Here is a 16,973-nt window from a genome sequence, read left to right on the forward strand (position 1 = left end):
CTGCTACAGAAAATAGAACCCACGGCATGAACTACCTTGAGAAGCCCCAGTGGCCTAATGGATAAGGCACTGGCCTCCTAAGCCAGGGATTGTGGGTTCAAGTCCCATCTGGGGTGTTTGCTTATCTCTGAAACAGCGCATGGTCTGTCTAATCTTTCTACCAGTTTGAATTTGATCTTGCAAAATTCTCCAAAAAAGAAAGATTGCTACTTTTAATTGAAAGAAGTGTGACCATGCTAAATAATAAAATACGATATTACAAATACAGCATATAAAATATAGCAACAGAGCGTGTGTTCATCCCAGCCAATGCACATGTGCACTTCCTGAAGCAACAGGATGTTTCAGTTTAAAAATGCCCATTGGCCAGTGTGATAAATGTCTCAATTGATTCTTCATAAAGATTGTGATCTGGTAAAAAATGTATTTTCAAACTGTGGAAAAAGCAACAACACAAATCCTGTTTTATCAAATAGTTACATTTCGGAGCAAATTTTTCATTTTAAATTTCTGATTGTTTTTTTTTCATATATGCAATGCTGCAGCCCAGCAGCTGCTCCAGTGGCGCAATCGGTCAGCGCGCGGTACTTATAAAGCAGTAACTGATGAGCTATGCCGAGGTTGTGAGTTCAAGCCTCACCTGGAGCAGACTTTTCTTGTCTTCCTTTGTTATTTTGAACAAATGCGTTAGCCAAAGTTTCTCGAGTTCCATCATGATCTACTTGCACGATTGAGAAGGAAGTTTCCGAGAGATATTTACTTTTTATGGTTTCTTGTTTAATTTGCTGTATATTACAAAAGTCTCACCAGTTTTACCATGATCTAGTACCATATTGTAAAGGGAAATGTAAAAGATAAATTGTTTTTTTAAGGCTTCTGGGAGCCAAATATTATTTCCTTCATTGGCATCAATAATGTGGAGTGACTACATGATGAAAAGGACATGACAAAGGAAGCCCTGGCTCTCAGCAGAAAAGAAAGAAGCACGTGGTTATGGTTGTTTTCAAGTTGGAGTACAAACTTACAAGACCATTTTTGAAAATGCAATTAAAACGGATAATTGCCTGCTACAGAAAAAAGAACCCACGGCATGAACTACCTTGAGAAGCCCCAGTGGCCTAATAGATAAGGCACTGGCCTCCTAAGCCAGGGATTGTGGGTTCAAGTCCCATCTGGGGTGTTTGCTTATCTCTGAAACAGCGCATGGTCTGTCTATTCTTTCTATCAGTTTGAATTTGATCTTGCAAAATTCTCCAAAAAAGAAAGATGGCGACTTTTAATTGAAAGAAGTGTGACCATGCTAAATAATAAAATACGATATTACAAATACAGCATATAAAATATAGCAACAGAGCGTGTGTTCATCCCAGCCAATGCACATCTGCACTTCCTGAAGCAACAGGATGTTTCAGTTTAAAAATGCCCATTGGCCAGTGTGATAAATGTCTCAATTGATTCTTCATAAAGATTGTGATCTGGTAAAAAATGTATTTTCAAACTGTGGAAAAAGCAACAACACAAATCCTGTTTTATCAAATAGTTACATTTCGGAGCAAATTTTTCATTTTAAATTTCTGATTGTTTTTTTTTCATATATGCAATGCTGCAGCCCAGCAGCTGCTCCAGTGGCGCAATCGGTCAGCGCGCGGTACTTATAAAGCAGTAACTGATGAGCTATGCCGAGGTTGTGAGTTCAAGTCTCACCTGGAGCAGACTTTTCTTGTCTTCCTTTGTTATTTTGAACAAATGCGTTAGCCAAAGTTTCTCGAGTTCCATCATGATCTACTTGCACGATTGAGAAGGAAGTTTCCGAGAGATATTTACTTTTTATGGTTTCTTGTTTAATTTGCTGTATATTACAAAAGTCTCACCAGTTTTACCATGATCTAGTACCATATTGTAAAGGGAAATGTAAAAGATAAATTGTTTTTTTAAGGCTTCTGGGAGCCAAATATTATTTCCTTCATTGGCATCAATAATGTGGAGTGACTACATGATGAAAAGGACATGACAAAGGAAGCCCTGGCTCTCAGCAGAAAAGAAAGAAGCACGTGGTTATGGTTGTTTTCAAGTTGGAGTACAAACTTACAAGACCATTTTTGAAAATGCAATTAAAACGGATAATTGCCTGCTACAGAAAATAGAACCCACGGCATGAACTACCTTGAGAAGCCCCAGTGGCCTAATGGATAAGGCACTGGCCTCCTAAGCCAGGGATTGTGGGTTCAAGTCCCATCTAGGGTGTTTGCTTATCTCTGAAACAGCGCATGGTCTGTCTAATCTTTCTACCAGTTTGAATTTGATCTTGCAAAATTCTCCAAAAAAGAAAGATTGCTACTTTTAATTGAAAGAAGTGTGACCATGCTAAATAATAAAATACGATATTACAAATACAGCATATAAAATATAGCAACAGAGCGTGTGTTCATCCCAGCCAATGCACATGTGCACTTCCTGAAGCAACAGGATGTTTCAGTTTAAAAATGCCCATTGGCCAGTGTGATAAATGTCTCAATTGATTCTTCATAAAGATTGTGATCTGGTAAAAAATGTATTTTCAAACTGTGGAAAAAGCAACAACACAAATCCTGTTTTATCAAATAGTTACATTTCGGAGCAAATTTTTCATTTTAAATTTCTGATTGTTTTTTTTTCATATATGCAATGCTGCAGCCCAGCAGCTGCTCCAGTGGCGCAATCGGTCAGCGCGCGGTACTTATAAAGCAGTAACTGATGAGCTATGCCGAGGTTGTGAGTTCAAGCCTCACCTGGAGCAGACTTTTCTTGTCTTCCTTTGTTATTTTGAACAAATGCGTTAGCCAAAGTTTCTCGAGTTCCATCATGATCTACTTGCACGATTGAGAAGGAAGTTTCCGAGAGATATTTACTTTTTATGGTTTCTTGTTTAATTTGCTGTATATTACAAAAGTCTCACCAGTTTTACCATGATCTAGTACCATATTGTAAAGGGAAATGTAAAAGATAAATTGTTTTTTTAAGGCTTCTGGGAGCCAAATATTATTTCCTTCATTGGCATCAATAATGTGGAGTGACTACATGATGAAAAGGACATGACAAAGGAAGCCTTGGCTCTCAGCAGAAAAGAAAGAAGCACGTGGTTATGGTTGTTTTCAAGTTGGAGTACAAACTTACAAGACCATTTTTGAAAATGCAATTAAAACGGATAATTGCCTGCTACAGAAAATAGAACCCACGGCATGAACTACCTTGAGAAGCCCCAGTGGCCTAATGGATAAGGCACTGGCCTCCTAAGCCAGGGATTGTGGGTTCAAGTCCCATCTGGGGTGTTTGCTTATCTCTGAAACAGCGCATGGTCTGTCTAATCTTTCTACCAGTTTGAATTTGATCTTGCAAAATTCTCCAAAAAAGAAAGATTGCTACTTTTAATTGAAAGAAGTGTGACCATGCTAAATAATAAAATACGATATTACAAATACAGCATATAAAATATAGCAACAGAGCGTGTGTTCATCCCAGCCAATGCACATGTGCACTTCCTGAAGCAACAGGATGTTTCAGTTTAAAAATGCCCATTGGCCAGTGTGATAAATGTCTCAATTGATTCTTCATAAAGATTGTGATCTGGTAAAAAATGTATTTTCAAACTGTGGAAAAAGCAACAACACAAATCCTGTTTTATCAAATAGTTACATTTCGGAGCAAATTTTTCATTTTAAATTTCTGATTGTTTTTTTTTCATATATGCAATGCTGCAGCCCAGCAGCTGCTCCAGTGGCGCAATCGGTCAGCGCGCGGTACTTATAAAGCAGTAACTGATGAGCTATGCCGAGGTTGTGAGTTCAAGCCTCACCTGGAGCAGACTTATCTTGTCTTCCTTTGTTATTTTGAACAAATGCGTTAGCCAAAGTTTCTCGAGTTCCATCATGATCTACTTGCACGATTGAGAAGGAAGTTTCCGAGAGATATTTACTTTTTATGGTTTCTTGTTTAATTTGCTGTATATTACAAAAGTCTCACCAGTTTTACCATGATCTAGTACCATATTGTAAAGGGAAATGTAAAAGATAAATTGTTTTTTTAAGGCTTCTGGGAGCCAAATATTATTTCCTTCATTGGCATCAATAATGTGGAGTGACTACATGATGAAAAGGACATGACAAAGGAAGCCCTGGCTCTCAGCAGAAAAGAAAGAAGCACGTGGTTATGGTTGTTTTCAAGTTGGAGTACAAACTTACAAGACCATTTTTGAAAATGCAATTAAAACGGATAATTGCCTGCTACAGAAAAAAGAACCCACGGCATGAACTACCTTGAGAAGCCCCAGTGGCCTAATAGATAAGGCACTGGCCTCCTAAGCCAGGGATTGTGGGTTCAAGTCCCATCTGGGGTGTTTGCTTATCTCTAAAACAGCGCATGGTCTGTCTAATCTTTCTACCAGTTTGAATTTGATCTTGCAAAATTCTCCAAAAAAGAAAGATTGCTACTTTTAATTGAAAGAAGTGTGACCATGCTAAATAATAAAATACGATATTACAAATACAGCATATAAAATATAGCAACAGAGCGTGTGTTCATCCCAGCCAATGCACATGTGCACTTCCTGAAGCAACAGGATGTTTCAGTTTAAAAATGCCCATTGGCCAGTGTGATAAATGTCTCAATTGATTCTTCATAAAGATTGTGATCTGGTAAAAAATGTATTTTCAAACTGTGGAAAAAGCAACAACACAAATCCTGTTTTATCAAATAGTTACATTTCGGAGCAAATTTTTCATTTTAAATTTCTGATTGTTTTTTTTTCATATATGCAATGCTGCAGCTCAGCAGCTGCTCCAGTGGTGCAATCGGTCAGCGCGCGGTACTTATAAAGCAGTAACTGATGAGCTATGCCGAGGTTGTGAGTTCAAGCCTCACCTGGAGCAGACTTTTCTTGTCTTCCTTTGTTATTTTGAACAAATGCGTTAGCCAAAGTTTCTCGAGTTCCATCATGATCTACTTGCACGATTGAGAAGGAAGTTTCCGAGAGATATTTACTTTTTATGGTTTCTTGTTTAATTTGCTGTATATTACAAAAGTCTCACCAGTTTTACCATGATCTAGTACCATATTGTAAAGGGAAATGTAAAAGATAAATTGTTTTTTTCAGGCTTCTGGGAGCCAAATATTATTTCCTTCATTGGCATCAATAATGTGGAGTGACTACATGATGAAAAGGACATGACAAAGGAAGCCCTGGCTCTCAGCAGAAAAGAAAGAAGCACGTCGTTATGGTTGTTTTCAAGTTGGAGTACAAACTTACAAGACCATTTTTGAAAATGCAATTAAAACGGATAATTGCCTGCTACAGAAAAAAGAACCCACGGCATGAACTACCTTGAGAAGCCCCAGTGGCCTAATGGATAAGGCACTGGCCTCCTAAGCCAGGGATTGTGGGTTCAAGTCCCATCTGGGGTGTTTGCTTATCTCTGAAACAGCGCATGGTCTGTCTAATCTTTCTACCAGTTTGAATTTGATCTTGCAAAATTCTCCAAAAAAGAAAGATTGCTACTTTTAATTGAAAGAAGTGTGACCATGCTAAATAATAAAATACGATATTACAAATACAGCATATAAAATATAGCAACAGAGCGTGTGTTCATCCCAGCCAATGCACATGTGCACTTCCTGAAGCAACAGGATGTTTCAGTTTAAAAATGCCCATTGGCCAGTGTGATAAATGTCTCAATTGATTCTTCATAAAGATTGTGATCTGGTAAAAAATGTATTTTCAAACTGTGGAAAAAGCAACAACACAAATCCTGTTTTATCAAATAGTTACATTTCGGAGCAAATTTTTCATTTTAAATTTCTGATTGTTTTTTTTTCATATATGCAATGCTGCAGCTCAGCAGCTGCTCCAGTGGCGCAATCGGTCAGCGCGCAGTACTTATAAAGCAGTAACTGATGAGCTATGCCGAGGTTGTGAGTTCAAGCCTCACCTGGAGCAGACTTTTCTTGTCTTCCTTTGTTATTTTGAACAAATGCGTTAGCCAAAGTTTCTCGAGTTCCATCATGATCTACTTGCACGATTGAGAAGGAAGTTTCCGAGAGATATTTACTTTTTATGGTTTCTTGTTTAATTTGCTGTATATTACAAAAGTCTCACCAGTTTTACCATGATCTAGTACCATATTGTAAAGGGAAATGCAAAAGATAAATTGTTTTTTTAAGGCTTCTGGGAGCCAAATATTATTTCCTTCATTGGCATCAATAATGTGGAGTGACTACATGATGAAAAGGACATGACAAAGGAAGCCCTGGCTCTCAGCAGAAAAGAAAGAAGCACGTGGTTATGGTTGTTTTCAAGTTGGAGTACAAACTTACAAGACCATTTTTGAAAATGCAATTAAAACGGATAATTGCCTGCTACAGAAAATAGAACCCACGGCATGAACGACCTTGAGAAGCTCCAGTGGCCTAATGGATAAGGCACTGGCCTCCTAAGCCAGGGATTGTGGGTTCAAGTCCCATCTGGGGTGTTTGCTTATCTCTGAAACAGCGCATGGTCTGTCTAATCTTTCTACCAGTTTGAATTTGATCTTGCAAAATTCTCCAAAAAAGAAAGATTGCTACTTTTAATTGAAAGAAGTGTGACCATGCTAAATAATAAAATACGATATTACAAATACAGCATATAAAATATAGCAACAGAGCGTGTGTTCATCCCAGCCAATGCACATGTGCACTTCCTGAAGCAACAGGATGTTTCAGTTTAAATATGCCCATTGGCCAGTGTGATAAATGTCTCAATTGATTCTTCATAAAGATTGTGATCTGGTAAAAAATGTATTTTCAAACTGTGGAAAAAGCAACAACACAAATCCTGTTTTATCAAATAGTTACATTTCGGAGCAAATTTTTCATTTTAAATTTCTGATTGTTTTTTTTTCATATATGCAATGCTGCAGCCCAGCAGCTGCTCCAGTGGCGCAATCGGTCAGCGCGCGGTACTTATAAAGCAGTAACTGATGAGCTATGCTGAGGTTGTGAGTTCAAGCCTCACCTGGAGCAGACTTTTCTTGTCTTCCTTTGTTATTTTGAACAAATGCGTTAGCCAAAGTTTCTCGAGTTCCATCATGATCTACTTGCACGATTGAGAAGGAAGTTTCCGAGAGATATTTACTTTTTATGGTTTCTTGTTTAATTTGCTGTATATTACAAAAGTCTCACCAGTTTTACCATGATCTAGTACCATATTGTAAAGGGAAATGTAAAAGATAAATTGTTTTTTTAAGGCTTCTGGGAGCCAAATATTATTTCCTTCATTGGCATCAATAATGTGGAGTGACTACATGATGAAAAGGACATGACAAAGGAAGCCCTGGCTCTCAGCAGAAAAGAAAGAAGCACGTGGTTATGGTTGTTTTCAAGTTGGAGTACAAACTTACAAGACCATTTTTGAAAATGCAATTAAAACGGATAATTGCCTGCTACAGAAAATAGAACCCACGGCATGAACTACCTTGAGAAGCCCCAGTGGCCTAATGGATAAGGCACTGGCCTCCTAAGCCAGGGATTGTGGGTTCAAGTCCCATCTGGGGTGTTTGCTTATCTCTGAAACAGCGCATGGTCTGTCTAATCTTTCTACCAGTTTGAATTTGATCTTGCAAAATTCTCCAAAAAAGAAAGATTGCTACTTTTAATTGAAAGAAGTGTGACCATGCTAAATAATAAAATACGATATTACAAATACAGCATATAAAATATAGCAACAGAGCGTGTGTTCATCCCAGCCAATGCACATGTGCACTTCCTGAAGCAACAGGATGTTTCAGTTTAAAAATGCCCATTGGCCAGTGTGATAAATGTCTCAATTGATTCTTCATAAAGATTGTGATCTGGTAAAAAATGTATTTTCAAACTGTGGAAAAAGCAACAACACAAATCCTGTTTTATCAAATAGTTACATTTCGGAGCAAATTTTTCATTTTAAATTTCTGATTGTTTTTTTTTCATATATGCAATGCTGCAGCCCAGCAGCTGCTCCAGTGGCGCAATCGGTCAGCGCGCGGTACTTATAAAGCAGTAACTGATGAGCTATGCCGAGGTTGTGAGTTCAAGCCTCACCTGGAGCAGACTTTTCTTGTCTTCCTTTGTTATTTTGAACAAATGCGTTAGCCAAAGTTTCTCGAGTTCCATCATGATCTACTTGCACGATTGAGAAGGAAGTTTCCGAGAGATATTTACTTTTTATGGTTTCTTGTTTAATTTGCTGTATATTACAAAAGTCTCACCAGTTTTACCATGATCTAGTACCATATTGTAAAGGGAAATGTAAAAGATAAATTGTTTTTTTAAGGCTTCTGGGAGCCAAATATTATTTCCTTCATTGGCATCAATAATGTGGAGTGACTACATGATGAAAAGGACATGACAAAGGAAGCCCTGGCTCTCAGCAGAAAAGAAAGAAGCACGTGGTTATGGTTGTTTTCAAGTTGGAGTACAAACTTACAAGACCATTTTTGAAAATGCAATTAAAACGGATAATTGCCTGCTACAGAAAATAGAACCCACGGCATGAACTACCTTGAGAAGCCCCAGTGGCCTAATGGATAAGGCACTGGCCTCCTAAGCCAGGGATTGTGGGTTCAAGTCCCATCTGGGGTGTTTGCTTATCTCTGAAACAGCGCATGGTCTGTCTAATCTTTCTACCAGTTTGAATTTGATCTTGCAAAAGTCTCCAAAAAAGAAAGATTGCTACTTTTAATTGAAAGAAGTGTGACCATGCTAAATAATAAAATACGATATTACAAATACAGCATATAAAATATAGCAACAGAGCGTGTGTTCATCCCAGCCAATGCACATGTGCACTTCCTGAAGCAACAGGATGTTTCAGTTTAAAAATGCCCATTGGCCAGTGTGATAAATGTCTCAATTGATTCTTCATAAAGATTGTGATCTGGTAAAAAATGTATTTTCAAACTGTGGAAAAAGCAACAACACAAATCCTGTTTTATCAAATAGTTACATTTCGGAGCAAATTTTTCATTTTAAATTTCTGATTGTTTTTTTTTCATATATGCAATGCTGCAGCTCAGCAGCTGCTCCAGTGGCGCAATCGGTCAGCGCGCAGTACTTATAAAGCAGTAACTGATGAGCTATGCCGAGGTTGTGAGTTCAAGCCTCACCTGGAGCAGACTTTTCTTGTCTTCCTTTGTTATTTTGAACAAATGCGTTAGCCAAAGTTTCTCGAGTTCCATCATGATCTACTTGCACGATTGAGAAGGAAGTTTCCGAGAGATATTTACTTTTTATGGTTTCTTGTTTAATTTGCTGTATATTACAAAAGTCTCACCAGTTTTACCATGATCTAGTACCATATTGTAAAGGGAAATGTAAAAGATAAATTGTTTTTTTAAGGCTTCTGGGAGCCAAATATTATTTCCTTCATTGGCATCAATAATGTGGAGTGACTACATGATGAAAAGGACATGACAAAGGAAGCCCTGGCTCTCAGCAGAAAAGAAAGAAGCACGTGGTTATGGTTGTTTTCAAGTTGGAGTACAAACTTACAAGACCATTTTTGAAAATGCAATTAAAACGGATAATTGCCTGCTACAGAAAATAGAACCCACGGCATGAACTACCTTGAGAAGCCCCAGTGGCCTAATGGATAAGGCACTGGCCTCCTAAGCCAGGGATTGTGGGTTCAAGTCCCATCTGGGGTGTTTGCTTATCTCTGAAACAGCGCATGGTCTGTCTAATCTTTCTACCAGTTTGAATTTGATCTTGCAAAAGTCTCCAAAAAAGAAAGATTGCTACTTTTAATTGAAAGAAGTGTGACCATGCTAAATAATAAAATACGATATTACAAATACAGCATATAAAATATAGCAACAGAGCGTGTGTTCATCCCAGCCAATGCACATGTGCACTTCCTGAAGCAACAGGATGTTTCAGTTTAAAAATGCCCATTGGCCAGTGTGATAAATGTCTCAATTGATTCTTCATAAAGATTGTGATCTGGTAAAAAATGTATTTTCAAACTGTGGAAAAAGCAACAACACAAATCCTGTTTTATCAAATAGTTACATTTCGGAGCAAATTTTTCATTTTAAATTTCTGATTGTTTTTTTTTCATATATGCAATGCTGCAGCCCAGCAGCTGCTCCAGTGGCGCAATCGGTCAGCGCGCGGTACTTATAAAGCAGTAACTGATGAGCTATGCCGAGGTTGTGAGTTCAAGCCTCACCTGGAGCAGACTTTTCTTGTCTTCCTTTGTTATTTTGAACAAATGCGTTAGCCAAAGTTTCTCGAGTTCCATCATGATCTACTTGCACGATTGAGAAGGAAGTTTCCGAGAGATATTTACTTTTTATGGTTTCTTGTTTAATTTGCTGTATATTACAAAAGTCTCACCAGTTTTACCATGATCTAGTACCATATTGTAAAGGGAAATGTAAAAGATAAATTGTTTTTTTAAGGCTTCTGGGAGCCAAATATTATTTCCTTCATTGGCATCAATAATGTGGAGTGACTACATGATGAAAAGGACATGACAAAGGAAGCCCTGGCTCTCAGCAGAAAAGAAAGAAGCACGTGGTTATGGTTGTTTTCAAGTTGGAGTACAAACTTACAAGACCATTTTTGAAAATGCAATTAAAACGGATAATTGCCTGCTACAGAAAATAGAACCCACGGCATGAACTACCTTGAGAAGCCCCAGTGGCCTAATGGATAAGGCACTGGCCTCCTAAGCCAGGGATTGTGGGTTCAAGTCCCATCTGGGGTGTTTGCTTATCTCTGAAACAGCGCATGGTCTGTCTAATCTTTCTACCAGTTTGAATTTGATCTTGCAAAATTCTCCAAAAAAGAAAGATTGCTACTTTTAATTGAAAGAAGTGTGACCATGCTAAATAATAAAATACGATATTACAAATACAGCATATAAAATATAGCAACAGAGCGTGTGTTCATCCCAGCCAATACACATGTGCACTTCCTGAAGCAACAGGATGTTTCAGTTTAAAAATGCCCATTGGCCAGTGTGATAAATGTCTCAATTGATTCTTCATAAAGATTGTGATCTGGTAAAAAATGTATTTTCAAACTGTGGAAAAAGCAACAACACAAATCCTGTTTTATCAAATAGTTACATTTCGGAGCAAATTTTTCATTTTAAATTTCTGATTGTTTTTTTTTCATATATGCAATGCTGCAGCCCAGCAGCTGCTCCAGTGGCGCAATCGGTCAGCGCGCGGTACTTATAAAGCAGTAACTGATGAGCTATGCCGAGGTTGTGAGTTCAAGCCTCACCTGGAGCAGACTTTTCTTGTCTTCCTTTGTTATTTTGAACAAATGCGTTAGCCAAAGTTTCTCGAGTTCCATCATGATCTACTTGCACGATTGAGAAGGAAGTTTCCGAGAGATATTTACTTTTTATGGTTTCTTGTTTAATTTGCTGTATATTACAAAAGTCTCACCAGTTTTACCATGATCTAGTACCATATTGTAAAGGGAAATGTAAAAGATAAATTGTTTTTTTAAGGCTTCTGGGAGCCAAATATTATTTCCTTCATTGGCATCAATAATGTGGAGTGACTACATGATGAAAAGGACATGACAAAGGAAGCCTTGGCTCTCAGCAGAAAAGAAAGAAGCACGTGGTTATGGTTGTTTTCAAGTTGGAGTACAAACTTACAAGACCATTTTTGAAAATGCAATTAAAACGGATAATTGCCTGCTACAGAAAATAGAACCCACGGCATGAACTACCTTGAGAAGCCCCAGTGGCCTAATGGATAAGGCACTGGCCTCCTAAGCCAGGGATTGTGGGTTCAAGTCCCATCTGGGGTGTTTGCTTATCTCTGAAACAGCACATGGTCTGTCTAATCTTTCTACCAGTTTGAATTTGATCTTGCAAAATTCTCCAAAAAAGAAAGATTGCTACTTTTAATTGAAAGAAGTGTGACCATGCTAAATAATAAAATACGATATTACAAATACAGCATATAAAATATAGCAACAGAGCGTGTGTTCATCCCAGCCAATGCACATGTGCACTTCCTGAAGCAACAGGATGTTTCAGTTTAAAAATGCCCATTGGCCAGTGTGATAAATGTCTCAATTGATTCTTCATAAAGATTGTGATCTGGTAAAAAATGTATTTTCAAACTGTGGAAAAAGCAACAACACAAATCCTGTTTTATCAAATAGTTACATTTCGGAGCAAATTTTTCATTTTAAATTTCTGATTGTTTTTTTTTCATATATGCAATGCTGCAGCCCAGCAGCTGCTCCAGTGGCGCAATCGGTCAGCGCGCGGTACTTATAAAGCAGTAACTGATGAGCTATGCCGAGGTTGTGAGTTCAAGCCTCACCTGGAGCAGACTTTTCTTGTCTTCCTTTGTTGTTTTGAACAAATGCGTTAGCCAAAGTTTCTCGAGTTCCATCATGATCTACTTGCACGATTGAGAAGGAAGTTTCCGAGAGATATTTACTTTTTATGGTTTCTTGTTTAATTTGCTGTATATTACAAAAGTCTCACCAGTTTTACCATGATCTAGTACCATATTGTAAAGGGAAATGTAAAAGATAAATTGTTTTTTTAAGGCTTCTGGGAGCCAAATATTATTTCCTTCATTGGCATCAATAATGTGGAGTGACTACATGATGAAAAGGACATGACAAAGGAAGCCCTGGCTCTCAGCAGAAAAGAAAGAAGCACGTGGTTATGGTTGTTTTCAAGTTGGAGTACAAACTTACAAGACCATTTTTGAAAATGCAATTAAAACGGATAATTGCCTGCTACAGAAAATAGAACCCACGGCATGAACTACCTTGAGAAGCCCCAGTGGCCTAATGGATAAGGCACTGGCCTCCTAAGCCAGGGATTGTGGGTTCAAGTCCCATCTGGGGTGTTTGCTTATCTCTGAAACAGCGCATGGTCTGTCTAATCTTTCTACCAGTTTGAATTTGATCTTGCAAAATTCTCCAAAAAAGAAAGATTGCTACTTTTAATTGAAAGAAGTGTGACCATGCTAAATAATAAAATACGATATTACAAATACAGCATATAAAATATAGCAACAGAGCGTGTGTTCATCCCAGCCAATGCACATGTGCACTTCCTGAAGCAACAGGATGTTTCAGTTTAAAAATGCCCATTGGCCAGTGTGATAAATGTCTCAATTGATTCTTCATAAAGATTGTGATCTGGTAAAAAATGTATTTTCAAACTGTGGAAAAAGCAACAACACAAATCCTGTTTTATCAAATAGTTACATTTCGGAGCAAATTTTTCATTTTAAATTTCTGATTGTTTTTTTTTCATATATGCAATGCTGCAGCCCAGCAGCTGCTCCAGTGGCGCAATCGGTCAGCGCGCGGTACTTATAAAGCAGTAACTGATGAGCTATGCTGAGGTTGTGAGTTCAAGCCTCACCTGGAGCAGACTTTTCTTGTCTTCCTTTGTTATTTTGAACAAATGCGTTAGCCAAAGTTTCTCGAGTTCCATCATGATCTACTTGCACGATTGAGAAGGAAGTTTCCGAGAGATATTTACTTTTTATGGTTTCTTGTTTAATTTGCTGTATATTACAAAAGTCTCACCAGTTTTACCATGATCTAGTACCATATTGTAAAGGGAAATGTAAAAGATAAATTGTTTTTTTAAGGCTTCTGGGAGCCAAATATTATTTCCTTCATTGGCATCAATAATGTGGAGTGACTACATGATGAAAAGGACATGACAAAGGAAGCCCTGGCTCTCAGCAGAAAAGAAAGAAGCACGTGGTTATGGTTGTTTTCAAGTTGGAGTACAAACTTACAAGACCATTTTTGAAAATGCAATTAAAACGGATAATTGCCTGCTACAGAAAATAGAACCCACGGCATGAACTACCTTGAGAAGCCCCAGTGGCCTAATGGATAAGGCACTGGCCTCCTAAGCCAGGGATTGTGGGTTCAAGTCCCATCTGGGGTGTTTGCTTATCTCTGAAACAGCGCATGGTCTGTCTAATCTTTCTACCAGTTTGAATTTGATCTTGCAAAAGTGTCCAAAAAAGAAAGATTGCTACTTTTAATTGAAAGAAGTGTGACCATGCTAAATAATAAAATACGATATTACAAATACAGCATATAAAATATAGCAACAGAGCGTGTGTTCATCCCAGCCAATGCACATGTGCACTTCCTGAAGCAACAGGATGTTTCAGTTTAAAAATGCCCATTGGCCAGTGTGATAAATGTCTCAATTGATTCTTCATAAAGATTGTGATCTGGTAAAAAATGTATTTTCAAACTGTGGAAAAAGCAACAACACAAATCCTGTTTTATCAAATAGTTACATTTCGGAGCAAATTTTTCATTTTAAATTTCTGATTGTTTTTTTTTCATATATGCAATGCTGCAGCCCAGCAGCTGCTCCAGTGGCGCAATCGGTCAGCGCGCGGTACTTATAAAGCAGTAACTGATGAGCTATGCCGAGGTTGTGAGTTCAAGCCTCACCTGGAGCAGACTTTTCTTGTCTTCCTTTGTTATTTTGAACAAATGCGTTAGCCAAAGTTTCTCGAGTTCCATCATGATCTACTTGCACGATTGAGAAGGAAGTTTCCGAGAGATATTTACTTTTTATGGTTTCTTGTTTAATTTGCTGTATATTACAAAAGTCTCACCAGTTTTACCATGATCTAGTACCATATTGTAAAGGGAAATGCAAAAGATAAATTGTTTTTTTAAGGCTTCTGGGAGCCAAATATTATTTCCTTCATTGGCATCAATAATGTGGAGTGACTACATGATGAAAAGGACATGACAAAGGAAGCCTTGGCTCTCAGCAGAAAAGAAAGAAGCACGTGGTTATGGTTGTTTTCAAGTTGGAGTACAAACTTACAAGACCATTTTTGAAAATGCAATTAAAACGGATAATTGCCTGCTACAGAAAATAGAACCCACGGCATGAACTACCTTGAGAAGCCACAGTGGCCTAATGGATAAGGCACTGGCCTCCTAAGCCAGGGATTGTGGGTTCAAGTCCCATCTGGGGTGTTTGCTTATCTCTGAAACAGCACATGGTCTGTCTAATCTTTCTACCAGTTTGAATTTGATCTTGCAAAATTCTCCAAAAAAGAAAGATTGCTACTTTTAATTGAAAGAAGTGTGACCATGCTAAATAATAAAATACGATATTACAAATACAGCATATAAAATATAGCAACAGAGCGTGTGTTCATCCCAGCCAATGCACATGTGCACTTCCTGAAGCAACAGGATGTTTCAGTTTAAAAATGCCCATTGGCCAGTGTGATAAATGTCTCAATTGATTCTTCATAAAGATTGTGATCTGGTAAAAAATGTATTTTCAAACTGTGGAAAAAGCAACAACACAAATCCTGTTTTATCAAATAGTTACATTTCGGAGCAAATTTTTCATTTTAAATTTCTGATTGTTTTTTTTTCATATATGCAATGCTGCAGCCCAGCAGCTGCTCCAGTGGCGCAATCGGTCAGCGCGCGGTACTTATAAAGCAGTAACTGATGAGCTATGCCGAGGTTGTGAGTTCAAGCCTCACCTGGAGCAGACTTTTCTTGTCTTCCTTTGTTATTTTGAACAAATGCGTTAGCCAAAGTTTCTCGAGTTCCATCATGATCTACTTGCACGATTGAGAAGGAAGTTTCCGAGAGATATTTACTTTTTATGGTTTCTTGTTTAATTTGCTGTATATTACAAAAGTCTCACCAGTTTTACCATGATCTAGTACCATATTGTAAAGGGAAATGCAAAAGATAAATTGTTTTTTTAAGGCTTCTGGGAGCCAAATATTATTTCCTTCATTGGCATCAATAATGTGGAGTGACTACATGATGAAAAGGACATGACAAAGGAAGCCTTGGCTCTCAGCAGAAAAGAAAGAAGCACGTGGTTATGGTTGTTTTCAAGTTGGAGTACAAACTTACAAGACCATTTTTGAAAATGCAATTAAAACGGATAATTGCCTGCTACAGAAAATAGAACCCACGGCATGAACTACCTTGAGAAGCCACAGTGGCCTAATGGATAAGGCACTGGCCTCCTAAGCCAGGGATTGTGGGTTCAAGTCCCATCTGGGGTGTTTGCTTATCTCTGAAACAGCGCATGGTCTGTCTAATCTTTCTACCAGTTTGAATTTGATCTTGCAAAATTCTCCAAAAAAGAAAGATTGCTACTTTTAATTGAAAGAAGTGTGACCATGCTAAATAATAAAATACGATATTACAAATACAGCATATAAAATATAGCAACAGAGCGTGTGTTCATCCCAGCCAATGCACATGTGCACTTCCTGAAGCAACAGGATGTTTCAGTTTAAAAATGCCCATTGGCCAGTGTGATAAATGTCTCAATTGATTCTTCATAAAGATTGTGATCTGGTAAAAAATGTATTTTCAAACTGTGGAAAAAGCAACAACACAAATCCTGTTTTATCAAATAGTTACATTTCGGAGCAAATTTTTCATTTTAAATTTCTGATTGTTTTTTTTTCATATATGCAATGCTGCAGCCCAGCAGCTGCTCCAGTGGCGCAATCGGTCAGCGCGCGGTACTTATAAAGCAGTAACTGATGAGCTATGCCGAGGTTGTGAGTTCAAGCCTCACCTGGAGCAGACTTTTCTTGTCTTCCTTTGTTATTTTGAACAAATGCGTTAGCCAAAGTTTCTCGAGTTCCATCATGATCTACTTGCACGATTGAGAAGGAAGTTTCCGAGAGATATTTACTTTTTATGGTTTCTTGTTTAATTTGCTGTATATTACAAAAGTCTCACCAGTTTTACCATGATCTAGTACCATATTGTAAAGGGAAATGCAAAAGATAAATTGTTTTTTTAAGGCTTCTGGGAGCCAAATATTATTTCCTTCATTGGCATCAATAATGTGGAGTGACTACATGATGAAAAGGACATGACAAAGGAAGCCTTGGCTCTCAGCAGAAAAGAAAGAAGCACGTGGTTATGGTTGTTTTCAAGTTGGA

General features: G+C 37.9%; 32 non-coding genes across 32 annotated transcripts; all 32 read left to right on the top strand.

The window, feature by feature from the left end:
- The first annotated feature begins 43 nt into the window (after positions 1-43).
- On the top strand, positions 44-116 carry TRNAR-CCU (transfer RNA arginine (anticodon CCU)). Its single transcript has one exon. It is a non-coding gene; the product is annotated as a tRNA-Arg (tRNA).
- A 439-nt stretch (positions 117-555) lies between these two features.
- Positions 556-648, top strand: TRNAI-UAU (transfer RNA isoleucine (anticodon UAU)). Its single transcript is given in 2 exon segments — positions 556-593; positions 613-648. It is a non-coding gene; the product is annotated as a tRNA-Ile (tRNA).
- A 459-nt stretch (positions 649-1,107) lies between these two features.
- Positions 1,108-1,180, top strand: TRNAR-CCU (transfer RNA arginine (anticodon CCU)). The gene has a single exon. It is a non-coding gene; the product is annotated as a tRNA-Arg (tRNA).
- Positions 1,181-1,619: 439 nt separating this feature from the next.
- Positions 1,620-1,712, top strand: TRNAI-UAU (transfer RNA isoleucine (anticodon UAU)). The gene is given in 2 exon segments: positions 1,620-1,657; positions 1,677-1,712. It is a non-coding gene; the product is annotated as a tRNA-Ile (tRNA).
- Positions 1,713-2,171: 459 nt separating this feature from the next.
- On the top strand, positions 2,172-2,244 carry TRNAR-CCU (transfer RNA arginine (anticodon CCU)). The gene has a single exon. It is a non-coding gene; the product is annotated as a tRNA-Arg (tRNA).
- A 439-nt stretch (positions 2,245-2,683) lies between these two features.
- TRNAI-UAU (transfer RNA isoleucine (anticodon UAU)) lies at positions 2,684-2,776 on the top strand. The gene is given in 2 exon segments: positions 2,684-2,721; positions 2,741-2,776. It is a non-coding gene; the product is annotated as a tRNA-Ile (tRNA).
- A 459-nt stretch (positions 2,777-3,235) lies between these two features.
- TRNAR-CCU (transfer RNA arginine (anticodon CCU)) lies at positions 3,236-3,308 on the top strand. Its single transcript has one exon. It is a non-coding gene; the product is annotated as a tRNA-Arg (tRNA).
- Positions 3,309-3,747: 439 nt separating this feature from the next.
- TRNAI-UAU (transfer RNA isoleucine (anticodon UAU)) lies at positions 3,748-3,840 on the top strand. Its single transcript is given in 2 exon segments — positions 3,748-3,785; positions 3,805-3,840. It is a non-coding gene; the product is annotated as a tRNA-Ile (tRNA).
- A 459-nt stretch (positions 3,841-4,299) lies between these two features.
- TRNAR-CCU (transfer RNA arginine (anticodon CCU)) lies at positions 4,300-4,372 on the top strand. The gene has a single exon. It is a non-coding gene; the product is annotated as a tRNA-Arg (tRNA).
- Positions 4,373-4,811: 439 nt separating this feature from the next.
- TRNAI-UAU (transfer RNA isoleucine (anticodon UAU)) lies at positions 4,812-4,904 on the top strand. Its single transcript is given in 2 exon segments — positions 4,812-4,849; positions 4,869-4,904. It is a non-coding gene; the product is annotated as a tRNA-Ile (tRNA).
- A 459-nt stretch (positions 4,905-5,363) lies between these two features.
- TRNAR-CCU (transfer RNA arginine (anticodon CCU)) lies at positions 5,364-5,436 on the top strand. Its single transcript has one exon. It is a non-coding gene; the product is annotated as a tRNA-Arg (tRNA).
- A 439-nt stretch (positions 5,437-5,875) lies between these two features.
- On the top strand, positions 5,876-5,968 carry TRNAI-UAU (transfer RNA isoleucine (anticodon UAU)). Its single transcript is given in 2 exon segments — positions 5,876-5,913; positions 5,933-5,968. It is a non-coding gene; the product is annotated as a tRNA-Ile (tRNA).
- A 459-nt stretch (positions 5,969-6,427) lies between these two features.
- TRNAR-CCU (transfer RNA arginine (anticodon CCU)) lies at positions 6,428-6,500 on the top strand. The gene has a single exon. It is a non-coding gene; the product is annotated as a tRNA-Arg (tRNA).
- A 439-nt stretch (positions 6,501-6,939) lies between these two features.
- On the top strand, positions 6,940-7,032 carry TRNAI-UAU (transfer RNA isoleucine (anticodon UAU)). The gene is given in 2 exon segments: positions 6,940-6,977; positions 6,997-7,032. It is a non-coding gene; the product is annotated as a tRNA-Ile (tRNA).
- Positions 7,033-7,491: 459 nt separating this feature from the next.
- Positions 7,492-7,564, top strand: TRNAR-CCU (transfer RNA arginine (anticodon CCU)). The gene has a single exon. It is a non-coding gene; the product is annotated as a tRNA-Arg (tRNA).
- A 439-nt stretch (positions 7,565-8,003) lies between these two features.
- Positions 8,004-8,096, top strand: TRNAI-UAU (transfer RNA isoleucine (anticodon UAU)). Its single transcript is given in 2 exon segments — positions 8,004-8,041; positions 8,061-8,096. It is a non-coding gene; the product is annotated as a tRNA-Ile (tRNA).
- A 459-nt stretch (positions 8,097-8,555) lies between these two features.
- TRNAR-CCU (transfer RNA arginine (anticodon CCU)) lies at positions 8,556-8,628 on the top strand. The gene has a single exon. It is a non-coding gene; the product is annotated as a tRNA-Arg (tRNA).
- Positions 8,629-9,067: 439 nt separating this feature from the next.
- TRNAI-UAU (transfer RNA isoleucine (anticodon UAU)) lies at positions 9,068-9,160 on the top strand. The gene is given in 2 exon segments: positions 9,068-9,105; positions 9,125-9,160. It is a non-coding gene; the product is annotated as a tRNA-Ile (tRNA).
- Positions 9,161-9,619: 459 nt separating this feature from the next.
- On the top strand, positions 9,620-9,692 carry TRNAR-CCU (transfer RNA arginine (anticodon CCU)). Its single transcript has one exon. It is a non-coding gene; the product is annotated as a tRNA-Arg (tRNA).
- Positions 9,693-10,131: 439 nt separating this feature from the next.
- On the top strand, positions 10,132-10,224 carry TRNAI-UAU (transfer RNA isoleucine (anticodon UAU)). Its single transcript is given in 2 exon segments — positions 10,132-10,169; positions 10,189-10,224. It is a non-coding gene; the product is annotated as a tRNA-Ile (tRNA).
- A 459-nt stretch (positions 10,225-10,683) lies between these two features.
- On the top strand, positions 10,684-10,756 carry TRNAR-CCU (transfer RNA arginine (anticodon CCU)). Its single transcript has one exon. It is a non-coding gene; the product is annotated as a tRNA-Arg (tRNA).
- A 439-nt stretch (positions 10,757-11,195) lies between these two features.
- Positions 11,196-11,288, top strand: TRNAI-UAU (transfer RNA isoleucine (anticodon UAU)). The gene is given in 2 exon segments: positions 11,196-11,233; positions 11,253-11,288. It is a non-coding gene; the product is annotated as a tRNA-Ile (tRNA).
- A 459-nt stretch (positions 11,289-11,747) lies between these two features.
- TRNAR-CCU (transfer RNA arginine (anticodon CCU)) lies at positions 11,748-11,820 on the top strand. The gene has a single exon. It is a non-coding gene; the product is annotated as a tRNA-Arg (tRNA).
- A 439-nt stretch (positions 11,821-12,259) lies between these two features.
- TRNAI-UAU (transfer RNA isoleucine (anticodon UAU)) lies at positions 12,260-12,352 on the top strand. Its single transcript is given in 2 exon segments — positions 12,260-12,297; positions 12,317-12,352. It is a non-coding gene; the product is annotated as a tRNA-Ile (tRNA).
- Positions 12,353-12,811: 459 nt separating this feature from the next.
- Positions 12,812-12,884, top strand: TRNAR-CCU (transfer RNA arginine (anticodon CCU)). Its single transcript has one exon. It is a non-coding gene; the product is annotated as a tRNA-Arg (tRNA).
- A 439-nt stretch (positions 12,885-13,323) lies between these two features.
- TRNAI-UAU (transfer RNA isoleucine (anticodon UAU)) lies at positions 13,324-13,416 on the top strand. Its single transcript is given in 2 exon segments — positions 13,324-13,361; positions 13,381-13,416. It is a non-coding gene; the product is annotated as a tRNA-Ile (tRNA).
- Positions 13,417-13,875: 459 nt separating this feature from the next.
- TRNAR-CCU (transfer RNA arginine (anticodon CCU)) lies at positions 13,876-13,948 on the top strand. The gene has a single exon. It is a non-coding gene; the product is annotated as a tRNA-Arg (tRNA).
- A 439-nt stretch (positions 13,949-14,387) lies between these two features.
- Positions 14,388-14,480, top strand: TRNAI-UAU (transfer RNA isoleucine (anticodon UAU)). Its single transcript is given in 2 exon segments — positions 14,388-14,425; positions 14,445-14,480. It is a non-coding gene; the product is annotated as a tRNA-Ile (tRNA).
- A 459-nt stretch (positions 14,481-14,939) lies between these two features.
- Positions 14,940-15,012, top strand: TRNAR-CCU (transfer RNA arginine (anticodon CCU)). Its single transcript has one exon. It is a non-coding gene; the product is annotated as a tRNA-Arg (tRNA).
- Positions 15,013-15,451: 439 nt separating this feature from the next.
- On the top strand, positions 15,452-15,544 carry TRNAI-UAU (transfer RNA isoleucine (anticodon UAU)). Its single transcript is given in 2 exon segments — positions 15,452-15,489; positions 15,509-15,544. It is a non-coding gene; the product is annotated as a tRNA-Ile (tRNA).
- A 459-nt stretch (positions 15,545-16,003) lies between these two features.
- On the top strand, positions 16,004-16,076 carry TRNAR-CCU (transfer RNA arginine (anticodon CCU)). Its single transcript has one exon. It is a non-coding gene; the product is annotated as a tRNA-Arg (tRNA).
- Positions 16,077-16,515: 439 nt separating this feature from the next.
- TRNAI-UAU (transfer RNA isoleucine (anticodon UAU)) lies at positions 16,516-16,608 on the top strand. The gene is given in 2 exon segments: positions 16,516-16,553; positions 16,573-16,608. It is a non-coding gene; the product is annotated as a tRNA-Ile (tRNA).
- Positions 16,609-16,973: the final 365 nt, after the last annotated feature.

Source organism: Anomaloglossus baeobatrachus, chromosome 4 (assembly GCF_048569485.1).
Source record: "Anomaloglossus baeobatrachus isolate aAnoBae1 chromosome 4, aAnoBae1.hap1, whole genome shotgun sequence".
NCBI lineage: Eukaryota > Metazoa > Chordata > Amphibia > Anura > Aromobatidae > Anomaloglossus > Anomaloglossus baeobatrachus.